Below are 26,595 nucleotides of genomic sequence, written 5' to 3'. Positions count from 1 at the left end.
TGTACTTGGTATGTAAATGACAATTGTCACAATATATTTATAGGATGCTTACTTTATTTCTGAAGGACTATTAATATATCTAATGATTAACCAAAACTAGAATGTGTTAATTTAAAATTTTTATTTTTAAAGTAATGGGGTGAGAAGTATTTGTCTATGTAGTAATTGTCTATTTTAACTATCTTCATTCCTAATGACAAAGTTGTTTTGAATGTAACATAACATACCATGTTCTTTTATTGTCAGTCAATGACATTTAACAGAATGTGGTAACGATGGAAATGACACAGCCTAGAGGGAAGGAGAGGCAAACGAATTATTTAAACCTGCTTTTTTCTAGGGGTGCCTGGGTGGCTCAGTCGGTTAAGCATCCGACTTCTGATCAGGTCATGATTTCACAGTCTGAGTTTGAGTCCTGCGTCAGGCTCTGTGCTGACAGCTCAGAGCCTAGAGCCTGCTTTGGATTCTGTGTCTCCTTCTCTCTCTGCCCCTCCCGTGCTCATGCTGTCTCAAAACTAAACAAAAACATTAAAAAAATTTTTTTAAACCTGCTTCTAAGTAAAAACAAATAACTAAATGTTTTGAGTAAGTTTTATCTAAATAACAGTAGTTTGCTATTATTTTATGATTTTTTATGATATAATGTATGTCTAAACTATAATATGACTGAAGAGACGCCTATCAGATGACAGTAAGTAACGGAATCCACTCACGTGCATCCCTCCCGCAGACTCCTATTCCCACTTTGCCTGTTCATCAACATTACCTAGAGTAGCTGCCAAGCAAGCGCATTTCCACAGGGAATTTGTCATTTGTTTTCGTTAATGTTTTGCCTGCTGCTTTTACTGGCTTGGCAGCCATGCTAGACAGTGACTTCCAGTTATTTTTTTTTATGATAATTAAAAAAAAAGTTGTAAACTATCAGTTCTCATCCATCACTGTATTGTCATGAACCACTGTAGCCATGTACCTCATCTAATCCATTCTCCAGCCTTCAGGCAAGATTATATTTAAAAAAAAAAAAACAAAAACAAAAAACACAGCAGCCCCAGATCTATTGGATATTTAATCTGTTTCAAAAGCTCTAAGGAAAGACTACTGAGATGCTTGGCATTCCTTCAACGGCCATATGCCAATTTGATTGTCTTGATTATTTTATGATCTTGGTAAATATTTAATATTTGTGCTGGTTTTTAGTCAGTGGTGATAGAAATAGGTTGGATGAAAAAAAAAATTACACCTAAAAAAGGAATTGTGAAGACAATCAGATTATTATCTGGTTTTGAAGTAAAATCATGTGATAGCTTAAGAGAGATATTGTGAGTCACCAAAGATTGCTGAAAAGGAAATGGATACATTGGAGTGGCCATTGCCAAATATTAAACAGTTAGTTTTAAACATAATTGTAAGGAGCGCCCAGGTGGCTCAGTCGGTTAGGCATCCAACTCTTGATTTCGGCTTAGGTCATGATCTCAGGGTTCGTGAGTTTGAGCCGCTCATTGGGCACTGGAGCTGACAGTGCAGAACCTGCTTGGCATTCTCTCTCTTCTCCCTTCTCTCTCTCTGTCCCTCCCCCACTTGCACTGTCTGTCTTTCAAAGTAAATAAATAACTTAAAAAAATTAAAAACTTCATAAAAAATACTGCACATACAATTTTCCATGGGTTCTCACAGGATAAATTTTTGTCAAACTACATTATAATTTTTTTTAAGTACAACTAGTGCCCTAATTCATTGGCTAATAAATCCTTATTCCTAAAAACACTTAAATATAAGTTTGGCTACACGAACACTGGAGTCATGCTGCCATACAGTGGTTGGTGTTACAATTATGTGCGTAATATTATGTGGTCAAATTGCCTAAAGTAGATTGCCTAGATTGCCTCAATTCTTTAATCATCCCTTTGTATCTTTTATGTGATTTTGATGTCCCTCCCACTAAGTGGGTGGTATATGCTTTCCACACCTTGTCTTTGAGTTCAACCACATGACTTGCTGTGGCCAATGGGATGTTATCAGGTACTAAAAATGTGTGTGCAACTGGGCTATGACCCATGCAATTCTGACATGTTTCTGATAAGACCTTCTCTGGATAGTTTCTGCTCCTCAGCTAGAACCACAGAATGAACACACATACAACACATGCAGAGAACACATGTGCCCAAACTTCCTCTAGAGAAAGCCCACCCAGATCCATCCCTTGAATCACAGACATTTAGCCATGTCCAGATGACCGATGCTAACCCACAAACTCATAAACCAAATGAATTAATGTGACTGAGATTTTGTAGTTCACAGTGGGACTTTACTGTGGCAAAATAAAATGGATACACTGCCTTCCCATGATTTCTGTTTATTACTTGAGTAACTATAATCTTAATATCTGGTTTGCATTTTTAGGTATTTGTTAAAAACATGAATGAACTAAAATATTACATGAAAATTCCAGAGTAGTAGTATTTCTGCATGCGTTCTTCTAGAAGAAAATTTCTTTTTTGTGTTTTTAAGTTTATTTATTTTGAGAGAGAAGTGGGGAAAGGGGAAGAGAGAGGGGGAGAGAGAGAGAATCCCAAGCAGGCTCCACATGGACGTGTGGCTCAAATCCACAAACCTCGAGATCATGACCTGAGCTTAGATCAAGAGGCTGACACTTAACTGAGCCACCCAGGGGCCCCTGAAAGAAAATTTCTAATTATGATTTAGCAGAAAAATTAAGACAATATTAAAACTGTTGACTTTTATATGTTCTGTTTAAATTATTAAAGACAATTTATATTCACATTTCTGTTTTCAAGAAAATCCTATGATATATAGTTAGGATACAACCTTCAAAGTTTATTTGAGGAAATTATTTTTATCTTGCTATTGTTATGTTATAAATTTGATTTATAGTTAATTTCATTAGTTCCTTTTTGTATTTGGTTTTAGAATGTGCATTTTGGGTCCTGTTTAAGAAATCTTCCTGGGGCTCCTAGGTTGCTCAGGTGGTTGAGCGTTCAACTTCGGCTCAGGTCATGATCTCACGGTTGGTGGGGCTCACATGGGGCTTGCATAGGTCTCACATGGGGTTCCCTGCTGTCAGTGCAGAGCCCAGTTCCGCTTCCGATCCTCTGTCTCCCCCTCTCTCTGCTCCTCCCCCGCTCATGTTCTCTCACCCACTCTCTCAAAAATAAATAAACAGTAAAAAAATAAATAAAAAGAAAGACAGATTTTCCTGACCTCACAGAGATACTGCCCTATATTATCTTCTAGAAGGTATATTGATTTACTTTCACATTTTCATCAACAATCCTCTTTTTTTTTTTAATGTTTATTTATTTTGAGAGAGAGAGAGAGAGAGAGCATAAGCAGGGGAGGAGCAGAAAGAGAGAGGGGGAGATAGAGAATCCCTAGCAGACTCCACACTGTCAGTGCAGAGCCCGATGCAGGGCTCTTTCAGGATTGCTTTGGCTATTTGGAGCCTTTTCTGGTTCCATATAAATTTTAGCATTGTTTATTCTAGCTCTGTGAAGGACGCTGGTGTTATTTTGATAGGGATTGCATTGAATATGTAGATTTCTTTGGGTAGTATCGACATTTTAACAATATTTGTTCTTCCAATCCATGAACATGGAATGTTTATCTATTTTTTTGTGTCCTCTTCAATTTCTTTCCTAAGTTTTCCATAGTTTTCAGTGTATAGATTTATGACCTCTTTGGTTAGGTTCATTCCTAGTTATTTTATGGGTTTTGGCGCAATTGTAAATGGGATTAAGTCCCTGATTTCTCTTTCTGTTGCTTCCTTACTTGTGAATAGAAATGCAACCAATTTCTGTGCGTTGTTTTTATATCCTGTGACTTGGCTGAATTCACGTTATCACTTCTAACAGTTTTTTGGTGGAGTCTTTGGGTTTTCCACATAGAATATTGTGTTGTCTCTGAAGGGTGAACATTTGATTTCCTCTCTGCCAATTTGGATGTCTTTTATTTCTTTGTGTTGTTTTTTGATTGCTGAGGCTAGGACTTGCAACACTATGTTGAAAACAGTGGTGAGAGTATACATCCCTGTCATGTTCCTGACCTTAGGGGGAAAATTCTCAGTTTTTCCCCACTGAGGATGATATTAGCGGTGGATGGCCTTTATGATCTTCAGAGATGATCCTACTATCCCTACTTTCTTGAGAATTTTTATCAAGAAAGGATGCTGTATTTTGTCAAATGCTTTTTCAGCATCTATTGAGAGGATCATGTGGTTCTTGTCCTTTCTTTTATTAATGTGACATATCACATTGATTGATTTGTGGATATTGAACCAGCCCTGCATCCCAGGAATAAATCTCACTTGATCATGGTAAATAATTCTTTTTTTAAAATTTTTTTTAATGTTTATTTATTTTTGAGACAGAGACAGACCATGAACAGGGGAGGGTCAGAGAGAGTGGGAGACACAGAATCTGAAACAGGCTCCAGGCTGTGAGCTGTCAGCACAGAGCCCAATGCGGGGCTCGAACTCACAGACCGCAAGATCATGACCTGAGCCGAAGTCAGATGCCCAATCGATGGAGCCACCCAGGCGCCCCAGTGAATAATTCTTTTAATGTGTTGTTGGATCCAATTTACTAGTATCTTGTTGAGAATTTTTGCATCCATGTTCATCAGGGAAACTGGTCTGTATTTCTCCTTTTTAGTGGGATCTTTGTCTGGCTTTTGCAATCAAGGTAATGCTGGCCTCATAGAATGAGTTTGAAAGGTTTCCTTCCATTTCTTTTTTTTTTGAAGCAGCTTCAACAGAATGGGTATTAACTCTTCTTTAAACGTTTGATAGAATTCCCCTAGAAAACCATCCGGCCCTAGACTCTTGTGTGCTGGGAGATTTTTGACTACGGATTCAATTTCTTTACTGGTTATGGTCAAATTTTCTACTTCTTCCTGTTTCAGTTTTGGTAGTTTATACATTTCTAGGAATTTGCCCATTTCTTCCAGATTGCCCAATTTGTTGGCATATAATTGCTCATAATATTCTCTTATCATTTGTATTTCTGTGGTATTGGTTGTGATTTCTCTTTCGTTTGTTATTTGCTCGATCCTTTCCTTTTTCTTTTTGATCAAATTGGCTAGGGGTTTATCAATTTTGTTAATTCTTTCAAAGAATCAGCTCCTGGTTTCATTGATGTGTTCTACTGGGTTTTGTTGTTGTTGTTGTTGTTGTTGTTGTCGTTGCTGTTGTTGTTTTTAATTTCAATATCATTTATTTCTGCTCTAATCTTTACTATTTCCATTCTTCTGCTGGTTTGGGACTTTATTAACTGTTCTTTTTCCAGCTCTTTTAGGTGTAAGATTACGTGGCATATTTAAGACCTTTCTCCCTTCTTTAGGAAGGCTTGGATTTGCTATATATTTGCCTCTTATGACTACCTTTGCTGCATCCCAGAGGTTTGGGGCTGTCGTGTTTTCATCTTCATTGGCTTCCATGTACTTTTTAATTTTCCTTTAATTTCTCAGTTAACCCATTCATTCTTTAATAGGATGCTCTTTAATCTCCAAGTATTTATGGTCTTTCCAAATTTTTTCTTGTGGTTGATTTCGAGTTTCATAGCATTGTGGTCTGAAAACCACAAACCACTGGGTTTGTGACCCAATATCTGATCAATTCTGGAGAATGATTCACGTGCACTGGAGAAGAATGAAATGTTCTGAATATATCTGTTAAGTCCATCTGGTCCAGTGTGTCATTGATAGCCATTCTTTCCTTGTTGATTTTTTGTTTAGATGATCTGTCCATTGCTATATGTGGGGTGTTGAAGTCCCCTACCATTATGGTATTATTATCAATGAGTTTCTTTATGTTTGTGATTAATTGATTTATCTATTGGGGTTCTTCCATGTTGGGGGAATAAATATTTACAATTGTTAGATCTTCTTGGTGGATAGACCCCTTAATTATAATATAATGCCCTTCTTCATCTCTTGTTACAATCTTTATTTTAAAATCTAGTTTGTCTGATACAAGTGTGGCTACACCTGCTTTCTTTCGACAACCATTAGCAGTGGTAGATGGCTGCCCATCCCCTCACTTCAATCTTCAGGTGCCTTTAGGCCTAAAATGAGTCTCTTCTAAGCAACATATGAATGGGTCTTGTTTTCTTATCCATTCTGATACCTTATCTTCTTTGATTGTTTAATCCATTGACATTTAGAGGGAGTACTGAACACAATAAACGCAAATAAAGGAAGCTAGATCCTAGGTGTGTTTTGGTCTGCTTGTTGAAAGAGCTTGATAGAATAGAGAAAAAAGGGAAAGAAAAAAAATGTAAGAAAAAAATTTAAAAATTAAAAAAAAGACATTTCATATAATAAAATAAAAAATGAAATATTGTGCAATAACAAACTTTAAAAAATAAAAAACTAAAGTAAAAAAATAAAATAAAATTTTTTCTTTCTGTATCCAAGAATGAGGAAGAAAAAAAAAGAAAAAAGGAAACAATTTAAGCAAAAACAGAAGAAAACGAACATATAAATGAACCAGCAAGCAGAATGAAACCTGAATTAAGTTGTATCTAGTTTCCCCTGGAAATGAAACTATGAAACATTCTGTAGTCTGTACACTAAGCAGGTGGAGTGACTTGTGCTGGTCTTCTAGGGAATGTGCTTGGAGGGTGCAGGTGGGCAAGGCTTGGTGTAATGGCTCCATTCTCCACTAGGTGGTGCTACTTAGCTTACTGGAGTGGATCAGTGGGACATGGATGCAAGTGCTCAGGATAGGCATAAATAGCTTCACTCAGCTCCCTAGTCCCTGGCACAGGATCTTCATGCTCATTGACCCTCCATTAAGCCCCTCTCATTTGTCTCAGGCTTCCATCTACTCCCCACCCCTAACCCTGCCTGTGTCCAAGCTGTGTGCCTGCCAGGCAGCACCTTCCTCCAGAGTTTTATCTCAGATATGTTTGTGTTTCAAAACCCCACATTTCAGCGACCTCTGCTGCTTGGATGCGCGCCAACTCTCTAGGGGACAGTTATCAGTGAGCAATGGCCAGGTGCCAGCCTTCCCCAGAAAATCTTCATGGGATCGCACAGCTGCAGAAGTTCAGAGATTGTGGCAAACCACAGCACACAGCTGACGCCAGGTTTCATCACACTCTGGCTTCTTTGTCCCAATACCAGCAAACGTGGCTGCTCTCCAGGGTCTGCTGGGACTTTTTCTTGCGGGGAGGCCATATCGCCTCTACTAAGTGCACTCCAAGCAGGGGAACCGCTTCTCCCCATGTAGCACACATACCCCTTAGACCCTGCTTGCCTGCTCCTACGGATTTGCCCTAATTCCTCATCAGAGCACTGCCAGGCAATGAGTTCCAAAACTTCAGACCCTGTGCTCCACTATTTATAGAATTCTGTTAGTATTGAAACCCTCTCCCTTCTTCCCGTCAATGGTTTTGGGGAATAGATTTTTTTTTATTTAGTTCCCTGAGAGTGTTTTCACTTGGGGAGTGTTTACACGGGGGAGTGCTTTTCTTGCACAATCTCAGTGCACCACACCATCCCCCTTTCCCTTTCTCTGTCCTCTCTCCTCAAAAGCAGCTCCTTACCCTCCACAGCTTTTCTCTCCCCCAGTTCACCTCTCCGCACAGTGTATCTGTTGAGTTCTGTGGCTCAAGTTATACAGATTGTTGTGTTAATCCTCAGGTCAATTTCCTAGGTGTTCAAAATGGTTTGGTACTGATCTGTCTGCATTTCAGGGACGAGAGAGGCTCAGTGTCTCCAGGCTGCTCTGCCATCATAACTCCTCTCAAACCAAGGTTTTACTGTGTATGTTTTGTTACACTTATTCTTATTTTAATTATAACCTTTTATAATTAAAATATGAGATTGTTTTCTGTATATAGAAGTAAAACTTAATGTGGCAACCTGTATAATCAACTTAGTAGTTTATCTGAAGACTCTTTTGTACTTTTCCAAATTCACAGCCATATATCATCTAGGAATGATGTCAGGTCTATTCTTCTTTTCTATTTACTAACTGTCATTACATACTTGTCTTGCTTTATTGCACTGGCTATGAACTGTACAGTGTTAAATGTAAGTAGTGACAGTAGATACTCTGTATCTTGTTCCCTATCTCAACCATCAACATTTTAATTTGAAAATTAACTATGATTTCTTATAGTTGCCCCTTTCACCAGATTAACAAATATCCTCTACTCCAGATTTTCTAAGGGCTTTTATCCCAAATAGCCCTTAATTTCATAGAATGGTTTTCTTGTTTTAGAAAAATGGCCATCCCTTTTATCATTTACAAAGTGAATTAAGTTGATTTATTTCCAAATACTAAATAAAACTTCTATTCCTGGAATAAAGATCAACTCGATAGTAATTATTCATCTTACATATAGATAGGTACAATTTACCAAAAACTCATTTGTTTTTTTAATCTAAATTTTAAAATGAGATTGGCATTTTATTTCGTGTTTTATATTAATTTAATTTTTACTGAGATAAATATATATTCAGTAAAGCGCAGAGCTCTCATTTGTATAACTTAATGAGTGTTGACAAATGTATGTATGTAGCTGTGTAATCAAAACAACCACCAAGATACAGAAAGTTGTTTTGTAAATTTTTCATAATATTCCCTACACCACCCAGAAGTATTCACTATTTTGAATTTTTCCCCATAGATCCATTTTATCTGTTCTGCATCAACATATAAATAAAATAATAATATATATATTCTTATATCTGCCTTATATGTAGCATAATTTTTTAAATACTGTCACATGTTGTAGTGCACATTGTTCATTCTGTTGTTCATTGTTCATTCTGTTCTATTGTTCATTCTGTTCTATTGCTAAATAGCATCCCATTGTATGAATGTGACAAAATACGTTCATTCATTCTTCTGTATAATTGGTTGCTTATCTACTTATCTCTTCATCTATTGAATTATAAATATAATATTAGTGGATATTACTATGTTAGTCTTTGTGAAAATCAATTTTGAGCAGTGGATCAGCAACTGTCAGTTTTATCTTAAGGAAGTCATAGGTCCACCATTATAAAAAACAAAAATAAAAACAATCTGTGCAACATGATAGTACCATTTTACACTATCAACTGTAACATATGACAGATATATTTACCTTGCATGCTAATATTTAGAGTTTTCAATTTTAGCCAGTCTAAAGGAAACCACTGTGGTATTTCATTTCAGTTTTAAGTTGCATTTTTTCTGATGACTAATAATATTGAATATCACCTTACACTGTCGTACATCCACAGGTCCTTGTAGACACTGCATGTTAAAGTCTTTTTTCCATTTTAACTGAACCATTTTTATTATTTATTTATTATTATTTATATGTTTATACTCTAAATTTAAATATTTTTTTTCAAATACATTGTGAACATTATCTCCCAGCCTATGACCTGATTTCTCATTTTGAACAGTATCTTTTGAGGAACAGAAACTTATAAATTTAATGAAGTCCAGGTAATCATTTATTTTCTTTTTTGTTTCAAGTACTCTATTTTCTTTCAGTCTACAGATCTTTGCCCTATTCTTCAGTCACAAAGACATTCTCTTATCTTTTCTTCCAAGAGCTTTAAAGTTTCATCTTTTATTTAGCTTATGTTTCTATTGCTTAAAGTTCTTAGAATTTCTTGGAATCAGTATGTTTTCAGTTTTCATCAAATTTAGATAAACTGTAAATGATTAGCACTTCAAATAATGTTTGTTTGCCCCCTCAAAAAAATTTGAGCACTCCAATTTCATATATATTAAATTATTAAAACTGTCACAGAATACTGTGGGGTCGTTTCCAGTTTGTTTTCCTTTGTGTGATTCATTTTACATAATTGCTTTAGATGTGTTTACAAGTTCACTAATATTTTCTTCTGCAATGTCTAATCTGGTATTAATTTCATACAGTATGTTTTATGCCTTAGGTATTCTAGTTCTTATCTCTAAAGTGTGTGTCTTTTTCATATCTTCCATTAACCTTAAAATACCCAATTTTTTTTCTAGATCAGAGTTCAGGAAACTACAGTTTATAGAATTAACAGAACCTGTAGCCTCTTTTTCAAAGAAAGTTGTGTTGGAACACAGCTTTCTTTCTTTCTTTCTTTCCTTTCTTATTTATTTATTTATTTATTTATTTATTTATTTATTTATTTATTTATTTATAGATTGTCTATAGTAGCTTTCATGCTACAACAGCAAATGTGAATGTGACAGAAACTTTGGTCCACAAAAGTTTCAATCTCGCTCCTGACATAAAACTTTTGCTGATCCCTGCTTTAGATTCCTGACATATGTCATATTGTTATAACAAATGTTGCAACATCCTCTTCTACCAATTCTAGTATCTGTGCCATTTCTGGTGTGGTTTTCGTTAGTTATTTTTATAATGGGTAAAATTATCTTGCTTCTTTGCATGCATGACAATTATTGAATGAATGCTACACATTAAGGTTTTACTTAGTTTGGTGCTGGTTATTTTTGTATTCTTATAAATATTTTGGAGATTGGTTCTGGGAAACAGTTTAGTTATGAACAGTTTATTTCTTCAGGGTTTTTTTTTTTTTTTCATGTTCGTTTCTTTTAGGCTTTATTTTATGGAGCAGCATGTCATTGAATTTAGGCCTACTTAGGTAAGCCTTTTTTGAGTACTCTACCTAATGCTTATGAATATAATTTCCATCCAGGCTAATGAAAAGTGGAACTATCCTTATCCCTCTAAAAACACCATGTATTTTTCTGATACTCTCCGGTAGATCTTTGGTTTTATTTTATTTTATTTTATTTATTTATTTATTTATTTATTTATTTATTTATTTATTTATTTTGAGAGAGCACGCACATGCAAGTGGGGGAGGGGCAAAGAGACAGGAAGGGAGAGAATCCTAAGCAGGCTTCATGCCCAGTGCAAAGCCCAATGCGGGGCTCAATCTCCCAACCCTGAGATCATGACCCAAGCCAAAATTAAGAGTTAGATGCTTAACCAACTGAACCACCCAGAAGGCCCTGGATCCTTGGTTTTAGACTTCCACTGATACTATTGAGAAGTTGGTTGTTCTTTTGAAGATAATCTACCTTTGTTCTTTCTGCTTATAAGATACCTCTTTGTGTTTCTCTTAATCAGAAATTTAATCAAGAGGTGTCTACGTGTGCTTTTGCAGATCAGATTCCTTGGGTTCTTGTGATTCTTAAGTCTGTGGCTTGATGTCATTTATTCCTTCAGAAAATCTCAGCTATTATCATTTTGAATTTCCTTTGTAACAAGATTCTGAATACTTTTGTGACAAGCTTGAATCTCTAAACCTCTTCTCAGATTAATCTTTTAAAATGTGAATCACAAATTACATAGTTATAGACAGTACCAATTACATTGAAATAGTTAACACAAAATTATGATATACTAATATATCTACTAATATATCATTAATATATCTATTAATATATCTAATATACTATTATTCCATATTAATAGTGTTCTTTATTATTTAATCTAACAAAATTTAGCTTTGGTTCTAATAACTATGCTAAATAAAGAAATGAGGATAATCACTATTACCTAGAGGTATCTCCAACAACCCAACAACACTAACAATATAAAGACATCTATGTTTTCTATTGGCAAGTCTCAGGCATTGCAAATAATATTATTGAGTGTGACCTGTATTCTTAATGGAAGAAAATTTTAAATCTGAGCTGAAATTACTCAAAAGAAATATGCAATTTTCCCCCATCTCTTAGTTTCCTAGGTAGAGCTGCAATAATGAAATACCACAAAGTACACAGCTTTAAACAATACATATTTAGTGTCTCACGTTTCTGGAAAACAGAATCCTAAAATTTTGGCAAAGACATACTCCCTCTAAAGACACTAGGGTCTTTATTTATTTAAAATTTTTTTAATGTTTATTTATTTTTGAGAGAGAGAGAGGGGCACAGAGAGAGGGCGACACAGAATCTGAAGCAGGCTCCAGGCTTTGAGCTGTCAGCACAGAGCTCAACAGAGGGTTGAAACCCATGAACTGTGAGATCATGACCCGAGCCAAAGTTGGAAGCTTAACCTACTGAGTCACCCAGGTGCCTCAAGACACTAGGATCTTTATAGAAGGATCTGTTTCCAGGCCTTGCTCCTAGCTTCCAGTAGCCTCATGCATTCTTTGGTTCCATTTTATTTTTCCTTTCCTTCTGTCCTCTGCCTTTTTTCTGTTGCCTCTGTTAATTTTCTTCTTATTAATTTCATGTATTTTGTAAAATTGTCAAGTAAACATATCTAATAAAAACATATTTCATTAGCATTTTACATTATTTTATCACTTATATTATCATACTGATATCTACATAAATAATAATTTTATTTACTTATTCATTAACAAATTCTCTGTAGCTAAGCATTTGACCAGGTAAACTTAAGTTGTTCCTTTGCTAATAAACATATATTAAAACGGTTATCAAGTGCTAGAATACTTAAAATATTCAATCTTGCTTTAATATATTAAAATTTTGATATTTTGCAGCAAAAATACATGGGGAAATACTTCAAAAACATTATTATTAGAGGTAATTTTAAATATCAACACTATAGTAGTCACTGTATTTGCAATACAGTGGAGAGCCAGCATCTAGAAATATATATTTCAGGAAATATGCTTGGTCTTTTTAAAGAAAAAAAATCATTTGTTTTGGCTGGAAAACAATTGCATGGCTTTGTACTCCTTACGCATAGAAATTACTGTAAGACAACACAGGAAAAGGGAGAAGACATAGCTAGAAAATAGAGAAAATATATCTTTAGCTTCATCTTGGCAGTTTTTCTGTATGACATTCAGAAGATAGCCAGCATGATAACACACATATAATACAAAGAAATGTCAGGCTGAGAAAAGAAAGCCCATAGCAATTAGAAGATGATTACTGACTAGTCAGATCATTTGAGGGTCTTTTGATCAGAAAGATGCCTCAAGTTTCAGAATCTGGATATGCTGGAGAAGGAAATCTGTATCTGAGGTTGAGGTTTAATGGTGAATTTTAAAACATGATATTCTTGAATTTGTGAGCTGAAATTTGTAAGAGTTATAACAGCTTGAGGAAATACAAATTTTGAAAACTGTCCCATTCTATCTAGGCATTTATTCTTAAAATTTTACTTATTACACACACTTTGTGTTTGAATGCCTTATTGATTATTTGGTTTGATCGTTATCGATCTCATTCCTATGCATGTCCTCCCTTAAAAAAATGTTCAATGATATACAGGAATAGAGAAATTGATATAATAAATTTTCACATATCTATCATGAGTATCAGCAATTATCAACATTCCATCATTATTTTATTTACAGCACCATGCCATGCTATTTTTAAAATAGCAATTTTTTAAACTTATTTTACCTATAAATGTCTTAAATGCATTTTTAATGAGGAAAGATACTTTATATTTGTGAGGGTTTCATGGTATATAGGTATGTCAAAACTAATCAATTTGGATACATTCAAATGTAAAATTTATCTTATTATGTCAATAATACTGCAATAGAGATGTACAAAATAAAGATTTTGCCCACATTTCGATCTAGGTATTGTAGGCATTTTGTGATTATAAATGAGATGATTTTAAATTTGGTTTTTGCTCCTATATAAAACATACTTTACTTTTAAATTGACTACTTATCCAGCAACTATGCTATATTCCTTGATGATCTGTAATAGCTTATCTGTTGCATGTTCTGAAATTTCTGTGTATAATGATAGTTTCCATTTTTTTCTGTAATGTTTATGAGTCCTTTTTAAAAAAAATTTTTATGTGTTTTTATTTTTGAGAGAGAGAGACAGAGGGAGAGACAGAGTATAAGCAGGGGAGGGGCCAAGAGAGAGGGAGACACAGATTCCGAAGCAGGATCCAGGCTCAGAGCTGTCAGCACAGGGCCTGACTCAGGGCTGAAACTCATGAATAATGGGATCATGGCCTGAGCCAAAGTTGGATGTTTAACCGACTGAGTCCCCCCAGGTGCTGCTATAATAATTGTCCCTTTTAACTTGCCTTAAACCACTGGCTAGAATTTCCAATACAATATTGAGTACAATAGAAAATTTTGACTTTTTCCTTAATTCAGTGGGAATGCCTTAATATTTCATCATTATATAATGGATTGTAGGTTTTTCCCAGATGCACTTCATCACCTGAAAAATAAATTCTGTACTGTTCCCAGTTTATAGTTTAAAAAAAATTTTTTTTAGGGGTGCCTGGGTGGCCTAGTGGGTTAAGAGTCTGACTTTGGCTCAGGTCATGATCTCACAGTTCCTGAGTGAGTTTGAGACCAGCATCTGTGCTGACAGCTCAGAGCCTGGAGCCTGCTTCAGGTTCTGTGTCTCCCTCTCTCTCTGTCCCTCCCCTCCTTATGCTCTGTCTCTCTCGCTCTCCTTCTCAAAAATAAATAAACAATTTTTAAAAAATGAAAAAAAAAATTTTTAGCTTAAGTGGCTTTTAAAATCGAGTCTATGTTGAACTTCGTCAAAAAAAAAGTTCTTTGACTACAGAGAAGATAGGTTTTTCTTGTTATCTTGAGGTTTTGAATAAAATTTATTAACTTTCCAATGTTAAACAAATCAGGCACTCCTAAAATAAACCTCATTTTGTCATAATGTATAGTTGTTTTTATGTACTGATGACTTCAATTTACTTTTGCATCTATATTTGTGAGAGATACAGTATTGCTTTTGTTTTTCTGTTTTTCTTATAATGCTCTTATGTAAGATTTGATATTAAAATTATGTTCACTCATAAAACTAGTTTAGAAGTGTTCCTTTTTTTTTCTATTCCCTAGATTATTTTGATAAGATTTGTTTTTTTCTTAAATACATAGAAAACTTGAACAATGAAGCTATGTAGAATTGGAGTATTCTTTGTAGAAAGCATTTTCTTACAGATTAACTTATTTTACAGATATAGGATATTCATTACTTCTTTACTCTTCAGTTTTTGGTGTATTTTTCAAGGAGTTTGTCCATTTCACAAACTATACCAAGTTAATTCATATAATATTTAGGGGCTTTACTAATTTACTCTTATTATGTCTTCTTTATAAGCTTCACATTTTGTTATTATGAAATATATGTTTCCTTTACTTTTTATATTCAATTTACTTTGATATTAATACAGCAATCACTGCCTTCTTTGGTTTTACTGTTTGCAGATATGTATTGCTTTCGATCTTCTTGTGTTCTTATATTTAAAGAGCTTATATTATAAAAGAAATTATGTGAGGCTGAAGGAGTTGGTGCCTTAAGGACAGCAAGGAGTAGAAATATTTATGATTTTTTTTTATTTTATTTCTTGGTAACATTTCTTTCCATGGAGATTCAGATTTTTTTTTCATCTTTAAAGTCTACTAGTTTTTTATCATGATAAATCTCCGATGTGGCCACTGTAGGTCAATTTTCTAAACTATATGGCAGGCCTTATCCAAATGGGAATGTAGTAGGTCTTTTAGTTCTGAAATGGTCTCTTGGAATATACTTCTCAATATTATTTTTTATTTCATTATTTTGTCTTTTCTTTACAGGGACTCAATGTACATATATGTTGGATATTCCATGCCTATCTTCTCTACTGCTCCCTCTCTAATGGCATTTGCTTCTTTACTTTTTATTTCTTCTGTTTCTCTTCCTATCTTTATTAAATGACTTTTCGTATGTTTTCAGTTGAATCCAGGCTATTTGTGCATGCACTCTAATTTATTCTTCATTCGTGAAATGATTTTGTATTTTTCTTCAATGTCTTTCATGAGTTTGCCAACTCTTATTTCCTACTTTTATTATTCATTTCTAATCTGAGTTTTTGGATGTCTTATTTGAAGCAATTTCTTTTAATATGTTCATCCACATAATTGTTTAAGAATGTTTAATACAGATTGATATGTTCCCTGGGTTTTTTTTGTGTTTTGTTTTGTTTTGTTTTGTTTTGTTTTGTTTTAAGAATAAGTCACTAGCTAAACTCTTGTCATTTTCATTTTACATTTTCTTCTTGTTGTGGTATGTGTTTTGCAAGCAGTTTTCTGTCCCCTGGGAAATGTCTCCTATTTTACAAAATCCGCAACAATACCAAGTAGGGATGAGAGGTTTGGGCTATTTATTAAATTGTTTAGTTCAAGTTTGCCCTCTTTGTTGTTACAGAGAAGTGTACTTTCCATAATGGCCGCTTAATTTTGCGGGAGGGGGAACACTGTCTTTTACTTCTGTGGTTCTTTTTCTTCCCCTTCTTCCTCTCCCTCTTATTTTTCTCTAGAAGACTCATTTTCCTCTTGCTTCCCTCCTTTACATTCACAACAAACCATCTGAGGAATACCTCCAAAACTCCCTCCTTTTTGCTGCATAAGTGATGATTTTCCAACACTACCATCCCATCCAAGGTTCTTTTATGATTTCAGGACTTTGATTTGTTTTCAATAAGTGGGGTTTGCTCTGAGGGTGTATTTATCTGTTTCCCAAAAAAGGTTTTGCACCTACCATTCTCTCCCACAAGTTAGCTTGTTAAGTTGTAGATCTTTCTCTACTTACAAGTAAATTGAAATGTGTATATGTGTGCATGTGTGTGTCATATTAGCTTTCTTAGCATGAATTATGTGTGGTTTTACTTCTTTAACTTGTTAATCTGTGTTTTTTGGAATATGTGTGAAAAGAATATGAATGTGATTTTTAAAAAAGTATAAAAGATAAAAGCACTGCATTAGAATATGTTTGGGATATTTTTGACCAGATCATGAGGAAAGAATTTCAGGGGGAGAGGGGGAGAAGTAAAAAGAGAAGCACTGAATCAAGTCTGGGTGCAGAATAGAGAAGCATTTTGCACTAACAATCCTAATTCAGGCCAAAGGCAGCACACTGGAGTAAAATTTTAAGAAGTTGCTTGCTCATCCTTCTTTAAAAAAGATTTTGAATATCAAACTCAGCTGAATTTGATCTCATAAAACTCCAGAGAGAGCAAGACCATCAAATAGAAACAACAGGCTTAAATTATGTGTTCAAGTTATAATTTTTTGTTATAATAATTTCATTTACTTTAAACATATTGAGATCTGAATTTCTTCCATCAAAATAAGTTTGTCCCTTATGTCCAAAAAACTCTTTACATGCCCTGAAACTTCCATATGTAAAGCTTTCCCCACTCTATTTTATTCAATTGTTCTTTTTATTTGGTTCCATGATCCTAAATAAAAATAACTTGCGTATGTGAAGGCATTTATACAATCACCCAAAGAAAGGAGAAATTCATATAGTTGAGAGTCATACAAAATGTCTTTACATAATTTTATTCTTTATAGTCTAAATAGCAGTGTGCAAATAACATAGAACGCCAAAGATTAGATTTGTTAATTAGACCTACTAGACACCTAATCCATAGTTAAATCTTTTCTGGTGTTTCTTATTATAATCTTCTGTATTAAGAAAGTTAGAATGCAAGCATATATCTTTGGAAAATCAAAGTTACTAGCTAAAAAAGTTATCTTACTAGTTTGTCATATTATGGGCCTATGAAATTCTGATCCTAACAGTAAGTAAAATTATAGTAACTATACTTTCTTGTACTTTATGCATGCATCATGTCCCAAGTTATACACCATATATCTGTTCTTTTAAAAAAATTGTTTTAATGTTTTTATTTTTGAGAGAGAGACAGAGCATGAGCAGGGGAGGGGCAGAGAGAGAAGGAGACACAGAGTCCAAAGCAGGCTCTGAGCTGACAGAACCCAAACTCACAAAACACAAGACCAAACCTGAGCAGAAGTCAGACGCTTAACCAACTGAGACACCCATGCGCCCCCGTATTCTTATTTAATTCTTCTAGAGTACTCTGGGGTATCACTGCTCCCATTTTATACGTAAAGTAACTGAGATTCCAAAGTGTTAAATAACTTGCCCAAAGCTACACAGCTTGGAAGATGAAGACAAACTCACAGTCTCAACCTTCCTGCTGCCATCATTCATTTCAGGTGGCACTCAGCCCATTTCTCCTACCCAAACTGTTACCATGTTTGTTCCTCGCAGGGAATGAGCCCCTAACTTCATCTTCACCCTCCTAACTGTAAATTTTTAGAAACGAATGTATTGCATAGAATAAATCCCACTGGTTAGCTTTAAATCTTTCAATAGCTTTGAAGAAGCCAGTGGTTTGCCATTTAAAATCCATTTTTACTAAGCATAAATTCAATCATAATGTGAAAACCTGACTTGGGGGGTGAAAAGTAGTAACTAAGTCAGAGTGTTTGTTCTTTGAAGTGGTCATTTATATCAGCTTGATGACCGACATCCTTGTAGTACTCTTATGGTACATAATTACTCCCTCCATGCCAAAAAAATATATATATTTTTAAATAAAATACAAGATCTTAACTGAGAAGGAACTGAACTGGGGGAAGGAAGGAAGTCAATGTATTTTTGAAGGATAGGATCCTGACTTTTACATCCATATTCCTGAGAGATACATCACAAAATCACTACATAGTAAAATATTCAAGAAGCTCCATGAACCCCAAAGAGAAAACACAAACACATTACAATCAAATTGATGAAAACCATAATAAAGAAAAAGTCTTAAAAACAGCCAGATAAGAAAATTTCATTACAAACAGAATAAAGACAAGATTAATGACTTCCCATCTGAACAATGGGAACTGACAACAGTGGGAATTGAACCCAGAGCCTTTATCCTTCTATACTGTGCTCCACCCAAGTAATCTAATCAACCCCAGGCCAGTATCACTAAAATATCTAGATTCGTTTTGGGGCACCTGGGTGGCTCAGTCAGTTGATCCCACTTCGGCTCAGGTCATGATCTCACAGTTGATAAGTTCAAGCCCCGCATCAGGCTCTGTGCTGACAGCTCAGAGCCGAGGGTCTGCTTCAGATTTTGTGTCTCCCTCTCTCTCTGCCTCTCCCTTGCTCCCTCTTTCATGCTCTGTCTCTCTCTGTCGCAAAAAAAAAAAAAAGAAAAAAAAGAAAAAATATATATATATATATACATATATATATATAAATTAAAAAAAAATTTTTTAAATATCTAGATTTGTTTTAAAGTTGCTGGATTCTGTTCTCATAGTTAGGAATTAAAGGTACAAATCTGAAAAATGGAAAAAGTTATATGGGAGAAGGTTTGGAGGAGATACAGTGATCTCAATGGATCTGAAAAGTGGTATAGTATTTTTTCATCAATTCTATGTTTATATGTCATTATTTATGAAAGATAGTACCACTACTATTTTTTGTTTTAATGATAAGAAAACCAAAACCCAAGAATGGAACAAAACTTGTCAACAGGATAAACAGAAAGCACTGTAGAAGTTAGACATACTAATCACAGAACATTCAGAAAATCCAGAATGGTCTAAAGAAATATTTAACATACGAGCTCTATGCTCCAGGAGTAAATATGACCACTATTCATATTTGCCTGTTTTCCTCCAAACTTGTTTAAGATATTGTTATATTGAATTTATGTATCTGCAAGATAATGCAACACTTTAAAAAAATTTTTTTTAATGTTTATTTTTGAAGGAGAGAGAGCATGAGCAGGAGAGGGGCAGAGAGACAGGGAGACACAGAATGTGAAGCAGGCTCCACCCTCTGGGCTGTCAGCACAGAGCCCGAAGTGGGACTTGAACACAAGAGCCATGAGATCATGACCTGAGCCGAAATCAGACGCTTAACCTACTGAGCCACCCAGGTGCCCCAAGAAAATACAACTCTTAACATTTATAATATAAATCAGAGTTCATGCTATTCAAAAAGTGTTTCTCACATAATAGATTCTCTTTTAATTTTCTAAAGCAAGTGTTTATTCATTTATAACCAAGCATATAGTTTAATGTTCGGTACAATTATACATTCACTGCAATAAGTAACTTTTGAAATTATAAATTAAAAAATCTCTATAACTTGTAAATGGAAAAAGTGAATTCAAACCCAAGTCTCTTTGATTCCAGACCCTATGATCATAATTATTAAAGTGCACCTGGAAGATACTATGCATGATTCTTGGAAAAGCAGCAAGCAATTAATATTACCAACAATGTAAAGTGTCAGGGATGTCCAAAAGTAAACTGAAAGTAATTCAGTTACGAATGTACGTAACATGTCTTACGAATGTAAAGACATGTATATAAGTTTTAAAATTTTTTTCAACATTCCTTTTTCTCTGTCATGGCTACTAGTTTCAAGAAAAATGGACATTATACCTCAGTAACCTTATTTTTTAAACTAGCAATACAGAAGTTTCATGAGGCTGAAAGGGCTGATTACTTAACTGTACAAAGAGCAAAAGGATTTATTTTTCTCCATTTTTCTGTCATTGTTTGAACAGTTTTTCCAGTAAATCAGCTAGCACCAACTGTGATTAATAGGTATAGTTAAATGATTGTGATGAGATTACAACCGTTCCAAAAAAGACAAGTTGTACTGTGATGTCTGACTTTCTTCTATAATAAGAGAAAAAAACAATTATCTCTTAAATTTGTACAAATGTGGCGATGGATTTCCTAGGATGATATCTGCTCTACTTTTAAAAATGCATATGGTGTATTTTTTAAAATTATTTCCATTGGCTCTTTCTTGCATGTTTTTGAGGTAGATAACTTGTTATAATTTTCTTGGCATATATTCAAATTCATATGCAGAATTTCTTTTGTGAAGTCATCCAGAGGATAGAGGCTAGCACAATGTGCTCAACTGAACAATATTATCTCTACTTCACAGATGACAGAACTGAGACAGAAAAGTAAAATGACATGTTCAATGCCACAGAATGAGTCACTGACAAAATCGGGATTAGAACTCACTGTCCATGAGTTCCAAGACTGAAAGTTGGCAAAACTTCTCCCATATTTGATTAGAGGTATTTGTTGGCTTTGAAAACTCCAAAACAGACATAAATTTATTTGTAACACTAGTGTGGAAATAAGACAAACCTCTACTCAAAAATAAACATGACACACAGATTTCCATCATGGTAGAAATAGATGTGAATATGTGATCCATGGCATATCCAGTTTAGGTAACAGTGAAGTGTACTATAAGTAAAAGTGTATCTATATTATATTTTCACTTTTTCACTTAATTAAAGAGTACCCTGTGTAGTTAGGACCATATTTCTAGTGTTTAGTGTTTCATATCTGAAAGTAATAACTTCATATATTTCTGCCTTATAGACAGATAGAAATATAATCATGTAAACAGTTTATTTTCTCCAGAAAATAAGGTCTTAAATTCAGAGCTTCCACATTAATCTCCAACTTGGTTCCCTAAACACTAATGACGATGTTTCTTATTCACATAACATTTTATGGTCTGAGCCTATGACACTGCAAGGAGAGTTCAAATTCCTCTAAACTACTACTTCCTTAAAACAGGTTCTCAGGACCCCTGGGAGTTCTGGGGACCTTCTCTGGGATCAATGTAGTCAAAGCTGTTTTCATACCATTAAGATATTTGCACCTGTTTTACTCTCATTCTCTTATGAGTGTCTACAGAGGCGACATACGTTTGATGACATTACTGCTTTGATGGCTAATAAGTGGTTGTGAATTCTTATGCCTTAAATTTTTTCAGTTTTAATTTTTAAAGTGATAAGTACCAATAGGCATTACTGCATAAACAAAACCTGTTTGAAGGATTTGATAATTTTAAGACTGGAAAGGCAACTTTAGAGCAAAAAGTTGAGAACTATTGTTCTAGGGGCGCCTGGGTGGCTCCGTCAGTTAAGTGTCCGACTTCGGCTCAGGTCATGATCTCACAGTTTGTGGGTACAGGCCCCACAGCAGACTCAGTGCTGACAGCCTCCGCTCCCACTCTGTCTCTGTCTCTCTCAAAAATAAATAAAACAAAAAAAATTGTTTAATTAAAAAAAGGAACTATTGTTCTAAGTCAGAAGTAGCAATGAAAATCAGACACATAAATAATCACAGGGTATTGGAATGCATGCTAATATGGTGTTATATATAGAATTCAATAGAGATACGGAGTGGAACTGATTTTTCTGAAAACTGTAGAAATTTATTGAAAGAAGCAATACTTGATCTTGACCATTTTGACTACTAAGAGCATCTCGTTGAGGGATTCCACTGTATTTATGTGATCATTTATGTGATCAGAGCTGATACGGCAAGGTTTTAGAACTTGAAGCAGTACAAAGTTCTGATGTGGCAATTTCTTGAATGTGGTGGCTTCCTAATAATTGCAACAATAGCAGTGTGGAATTTATCAAAGCTTTCCTTTGCAGAAGACAACATCCTAATTTTATTTTATTTATTTATTTATTTTTAAAGCAGGTTTTCGAGTTTGGGTCATGTTGAGCTTCAGTTGTGTGAAGTGGTCCTGTGGGAAAGGCAACTGGATATTCAATTTTTTTTAACGTTTATTCGTTATTGAGAGAGAGAGACAGACCATGAGCAGGGGAGGGGCAGAGAGAGGGGGAGACACAGAATAGGAAGCAGGCTCCAGGCTCCGAGCTGTCAGCACAGAGCCCAGCGCGGGGCTCAAACTTACAAACCGTGAGATCATGACCTGAGCTGAAGTCACCCGCCCAACCGACTGAGCCACTCAGGCGCCCCCAACATCCTAATTTTAAAAGAGGGAACAACTCCCTGGTGGTTACTTTTGAAATGCAGCTTTTAGAATTCTTCTGAAAAGTTCCTTAAGGTTTATTTACTTTTTCAAATAATCCTGTAAGCCATTTAATAACCTGAAATAAACTACTCTATAACTAGCCACAAGGTATACGTTTGACTTCATCTGAACTCTATCCACTAAACCACATCTTTTCAGTCAGGAGAGAAAGATATTTCCATGGCAATATTACGGAAACAGGCTGGATCACTGGTGGAAAAACCAAGTGGCACTCAGACATCTTGGAAGGCAGGAGGAAGTTTATTTCACACCGGTGGGCTCAGAGGAGATCACTCCTCTCAAATTCTGTTTTCCCAATACCTACAGCTGCTATAAAGATGCCTGGTTGCTTGCTCACAGAACAGATTCTGCTTCATTCCATTGCTTTCTTAATATACTTTGCTATATTTGTTTTACCATTTTATCTCATTTGTTGGGCTCTGTGATTATTTACTTCTGAAATTACTTCAAACATATGAACACAAAAAATGATTGATTTAAAACATGGAATTTGGCAAGTGATTATACATAATGTGCTCTAATTACCTGCAGTGGGGCTTTTATCCTATGAGTTTTTCATAAGGATAAAAAGTGCATGGTAAGTAATTAATTGATGATTTTTTTTTCATTTGAACAGTGAATATATTTGTAACTTGCAGATTAAGACAATTGTTCTGGTTGACTAAAATTACAATACATTTTCAAACATCATTAAAACTATTAGGATCTCCTAAGTAAATCCTGTGACTCTATTTCAAACAACTACAATTATTTTTACCACCAGGCTGTTAAAAATCCTAATGAGATTAGAACTTTCCTATTCTATATGCTCATATTGTAACTTATAAATTATAAATGCTCATATATATAAGCAATAATATGGAGTTGTAAGTATTAGCCAACTAAAATCAAGCTCTCTTTGGTCCAGAACTAGAATTTTTTTTCATTTCATCATTAAAGAGACTTTAAATACATTTCAATTACTTTAAAGAAAATGATAACTTACTGATATATTAGAAGTATCAAGTTGGGAGGAATTAAAGGAGAAGAAAAGAGAGGAGGAAGAGGAGGGGGAGAAGTGAGGTGAGGAAAAAAGAAATTGCCAAAAAGTCATGCTAAATTCATCATAGCTGCTCTTTAACAATATAATAAATAATAATAAATATAATAAATAAATAAATATAATAAAAAGTTAGGATTCTTTCCTCAGTGTAATGTTGCACGTTATTACTTTTACTTGGAAACAGGTTATAACTTTTAGGCATACCTCACTTCATTTACAACCTAGTATAGTGAGCAAGTCAGTGTTTGAAGTCCACATACACCTTGACTTATGTAAGTAGTATTTGTTTAGCATTAGAGGAAGTGTAAGTTACAAATAACACAATTAAGTAAGTATTTAGTTGTCAACTGTTCCGTAAGCTCTACTGGTCTCATACGGATATCATAACAAGATACCACAAATGAGATGACTTAAAACAACAGAAATAAACTCTCTCCTGGTTCTGGAGGCCAGAGGTCTGAAATGGAAGTGCTGGCAGGGCCAAGCTCCCTTTGAAGGCTCTGAAGCAGGGCAATTTCCAATAGGTTTCAAGACCTGCATATAATTCTTTGTGGCTTGATCTGCCCTGTAGGCCTGTGGTAGCCCTGCAGGCCCAACCTCTGGGCTGTGTTAGCCTCTGAGTCTGCATCTGCGCTTTGACCCAGAAATCACTCCGTTTTTGTTTTTGTCTTGTTTTTTGTTTTTGAGAGAGAGAGAGAGAGGGCAAAAGTGAGCAAGGGCAGATAGAGCGAATCCAGGAGGGGCAGGAGAGAGAGGGAGAGAGAAAAAGAGAGAGACAGAGAGATGAGGCTCACTCTCACCCAAAGCAGGGCTTGAGTTCAACCAATGCAGGGCTCAAACTCACAAGCCGTGAGATCAAGACTTGAGCTGAAGTCAGATGCTTAACAACTGAGCCACCCAGATGTCCTTCTTTTCTAGAATAGTACATGTTTGTAGCTGAGTAATTCTGGCATCAGTCCATTTTCTGCCTATGGAATCCCAGAAGTCTGTCAGTTTTCCTTCATTTTGCCCTCTCTCTGCCCCTCCTCCTTCAGTCCAAGCTGCAAGTGTGTCTGCTTATATAACACTCTCAAAAAACCATCTCAGTCTTCTGTGGACGTCAAGGGGGTATATGCCATTAAGGGTGCTAAGTATAGATGTACAACAGGTAAATAAAGTCTATGTAATCAGTAAATTTAAACACAAAAGCGGAAGAGAAATTGGACAGAAGATGAAATTCACAGTAAGTTACAGTGAGACTATTGGGGAAGTGATATATTTGGGGAGATGAGATTATTTAAGAGGAGAACCAATTGAGAGAAATGCATCATAAATGCTAGACAGAAAGGAAGCAGTTATCTAAAAGTCAAAGAGTGAATTCAGCATACAGGTAGAAGGTGACCAGAGAAAGTATTTGTTAAATTTGGGGGAGAGTGAGTTGGCTAGGGAGGAACAATAAGAAATTAATGGAAACTTGCATGAGAAAAATACAAAATAAGTGAGCTGAAAGAATCAGATGAGAAAAGTCCCTTCAAGTCATTCTATTACTTACCTAGGAATCAATATAAAGTGTTTTCAGCTGAAGCCCCTAAGGAGCTTCATATGACCAAAGTGGTCATTTCTGTGACCTGCCCTGTCAAAATCAGCCACTTATAAACTTAGAGTTTGAAAAAATTGTTCAGTCTGTTTCTGAAAGTTTGTCTGAGACTTGTTATTGGATCAAAGCCCATAAGGACACATTAATCTATAAGCATAGTTTTATATTGAAATGGAAATAAAATACTTCTGCACTTAGTCCATTATTGCAGTTGACAATTATTGAATAAAATGCCCAACAATAAGACTTACTAGTAACGTTCAATCATTTTATTCAGCCCAACCCTATCTGTTCCCATAGTTAGAGCCTGGTTTTGGTATGTCCAAAACTCATAATATTTCACCGTATTTGTCACCTCAAGAACAGTAAGGCACAATAGCAGCCCTGGTTGAGTCACTTTTGCCATTTCTGGAATTCCATATCTAAAAAAAATTGGCAGAGCACCTGGGTAACTCAGTTGGTTAAGCATCTGACTCTTGATTTCGGCTCAGGTCATGATCTCATGGTTCGTGGGTTCCAGCCCCATGTTGGGCTCTGCACACTAACAGTCCAGAACTTGCTCAGGACTCTCTCTCTCCCTCTCTCTTTCTGCCCTTCCCCACTCATGTGAGTGTTTCACTCTCAAAATAAACCTAAAAAAAAGAAGAAATTGGCATTAGCATTATGTATTAGTCTGAGAGGGCTGTCATAACAAAATACCACAAACTGGGAGGCTTAAACAACAGAAATTCATTTTCTTACAGTTCCGGATGCTGGATGTCCCAGATCAAGCTGCTGACTGGGTTGGTTTCTGGTGAAAACTCTCTTTTTGGCTTGCAGACAGCACCTTCTGGCTCTGTCCTCACACAGCCTTTCCTCTGAGCACAAGCACTCCTGGTGTCTCTTGCTGTTTGCCTGTGACCACCAGGCCTGTTGGATTAGGCCTCATTCTATGCCTCATTTAACCTTAACTGTCTCCTTAAATTCCTTGTCTCCAAATATAATCTTGTTCGGGGCTAGAGCTTCAACATACTAATTGGCGGGGGGGGGGGGGGGGCACATTCGGTCCATAACGACATAAATGGCATAAAATACACTGAATTGTTTATGTTAATGGCATATGTCTGTTTAATTGTGATAATAAAGCTCTTTACATTAAGAGCATAGTCTCTTCCTGGAAGTCAATGTTAGCAACAGATTTTTCCCCCAGCAAATGAAAACATTTCTTCTGAAATCCTCCTGTAAGTCTGTGGATTGTCAAGCAAATCTGCCTCTGTGAGAAACATTATGCAAAAAAAGAAACAAAAAAAAACAAAAAAAGACTTCCATACCCAATGA

General features: G+C 35.3%; 1 long non-coding RNA gene across 5 annotated transcripts in view; it reads right to left on the bottom strand.

The window, feature by feature from the left end:
* Nucleotides 1–26,595, bottom strand: part of LOC132679466 (uncharacterized) — a 404,100-nt gene that overhangs the window by 334,528 nt on the left and 42,977 nt on the right. Inside the window, exon 5 of one of the 5 annotated variants that reach the window (XR_013552868.2) lies at nucleotides 26,366–26,530. The exons of the other annotated variants lie outside the window; for them this stretch is intronic. This is a non-coding gene — a long non-coding RNA (uncharacterized LOC132679466). Of the gene's footprint in view, nucleotides 1–26,365; nucleotides 26,531–26,595 lie in introns of those variants that run through there. 5 annotated transcript variants of the gene reach the window in all.

The sequence above is a fragment of the Panthera onca genome, chromosome A2 (assembly GCF_046562875.1).
Source record: "Panthera onca isolate mPanOnc1 chromosome A2, mPanOnc1 haplotype 2, whole genome shotgun sequence".
In the NCBI taxonomy this organism is placed as follows: domain Eukaryota; kingdom Metazoa; phylum Chordata; class Mammalia; order Carnivora; family Felidae; genus Panthera; species Panthera onca.
Note: the sequence above shows the minus strand (reverse complement) of the source record. Positions and strands in the feature narration are given on the sequence as shown.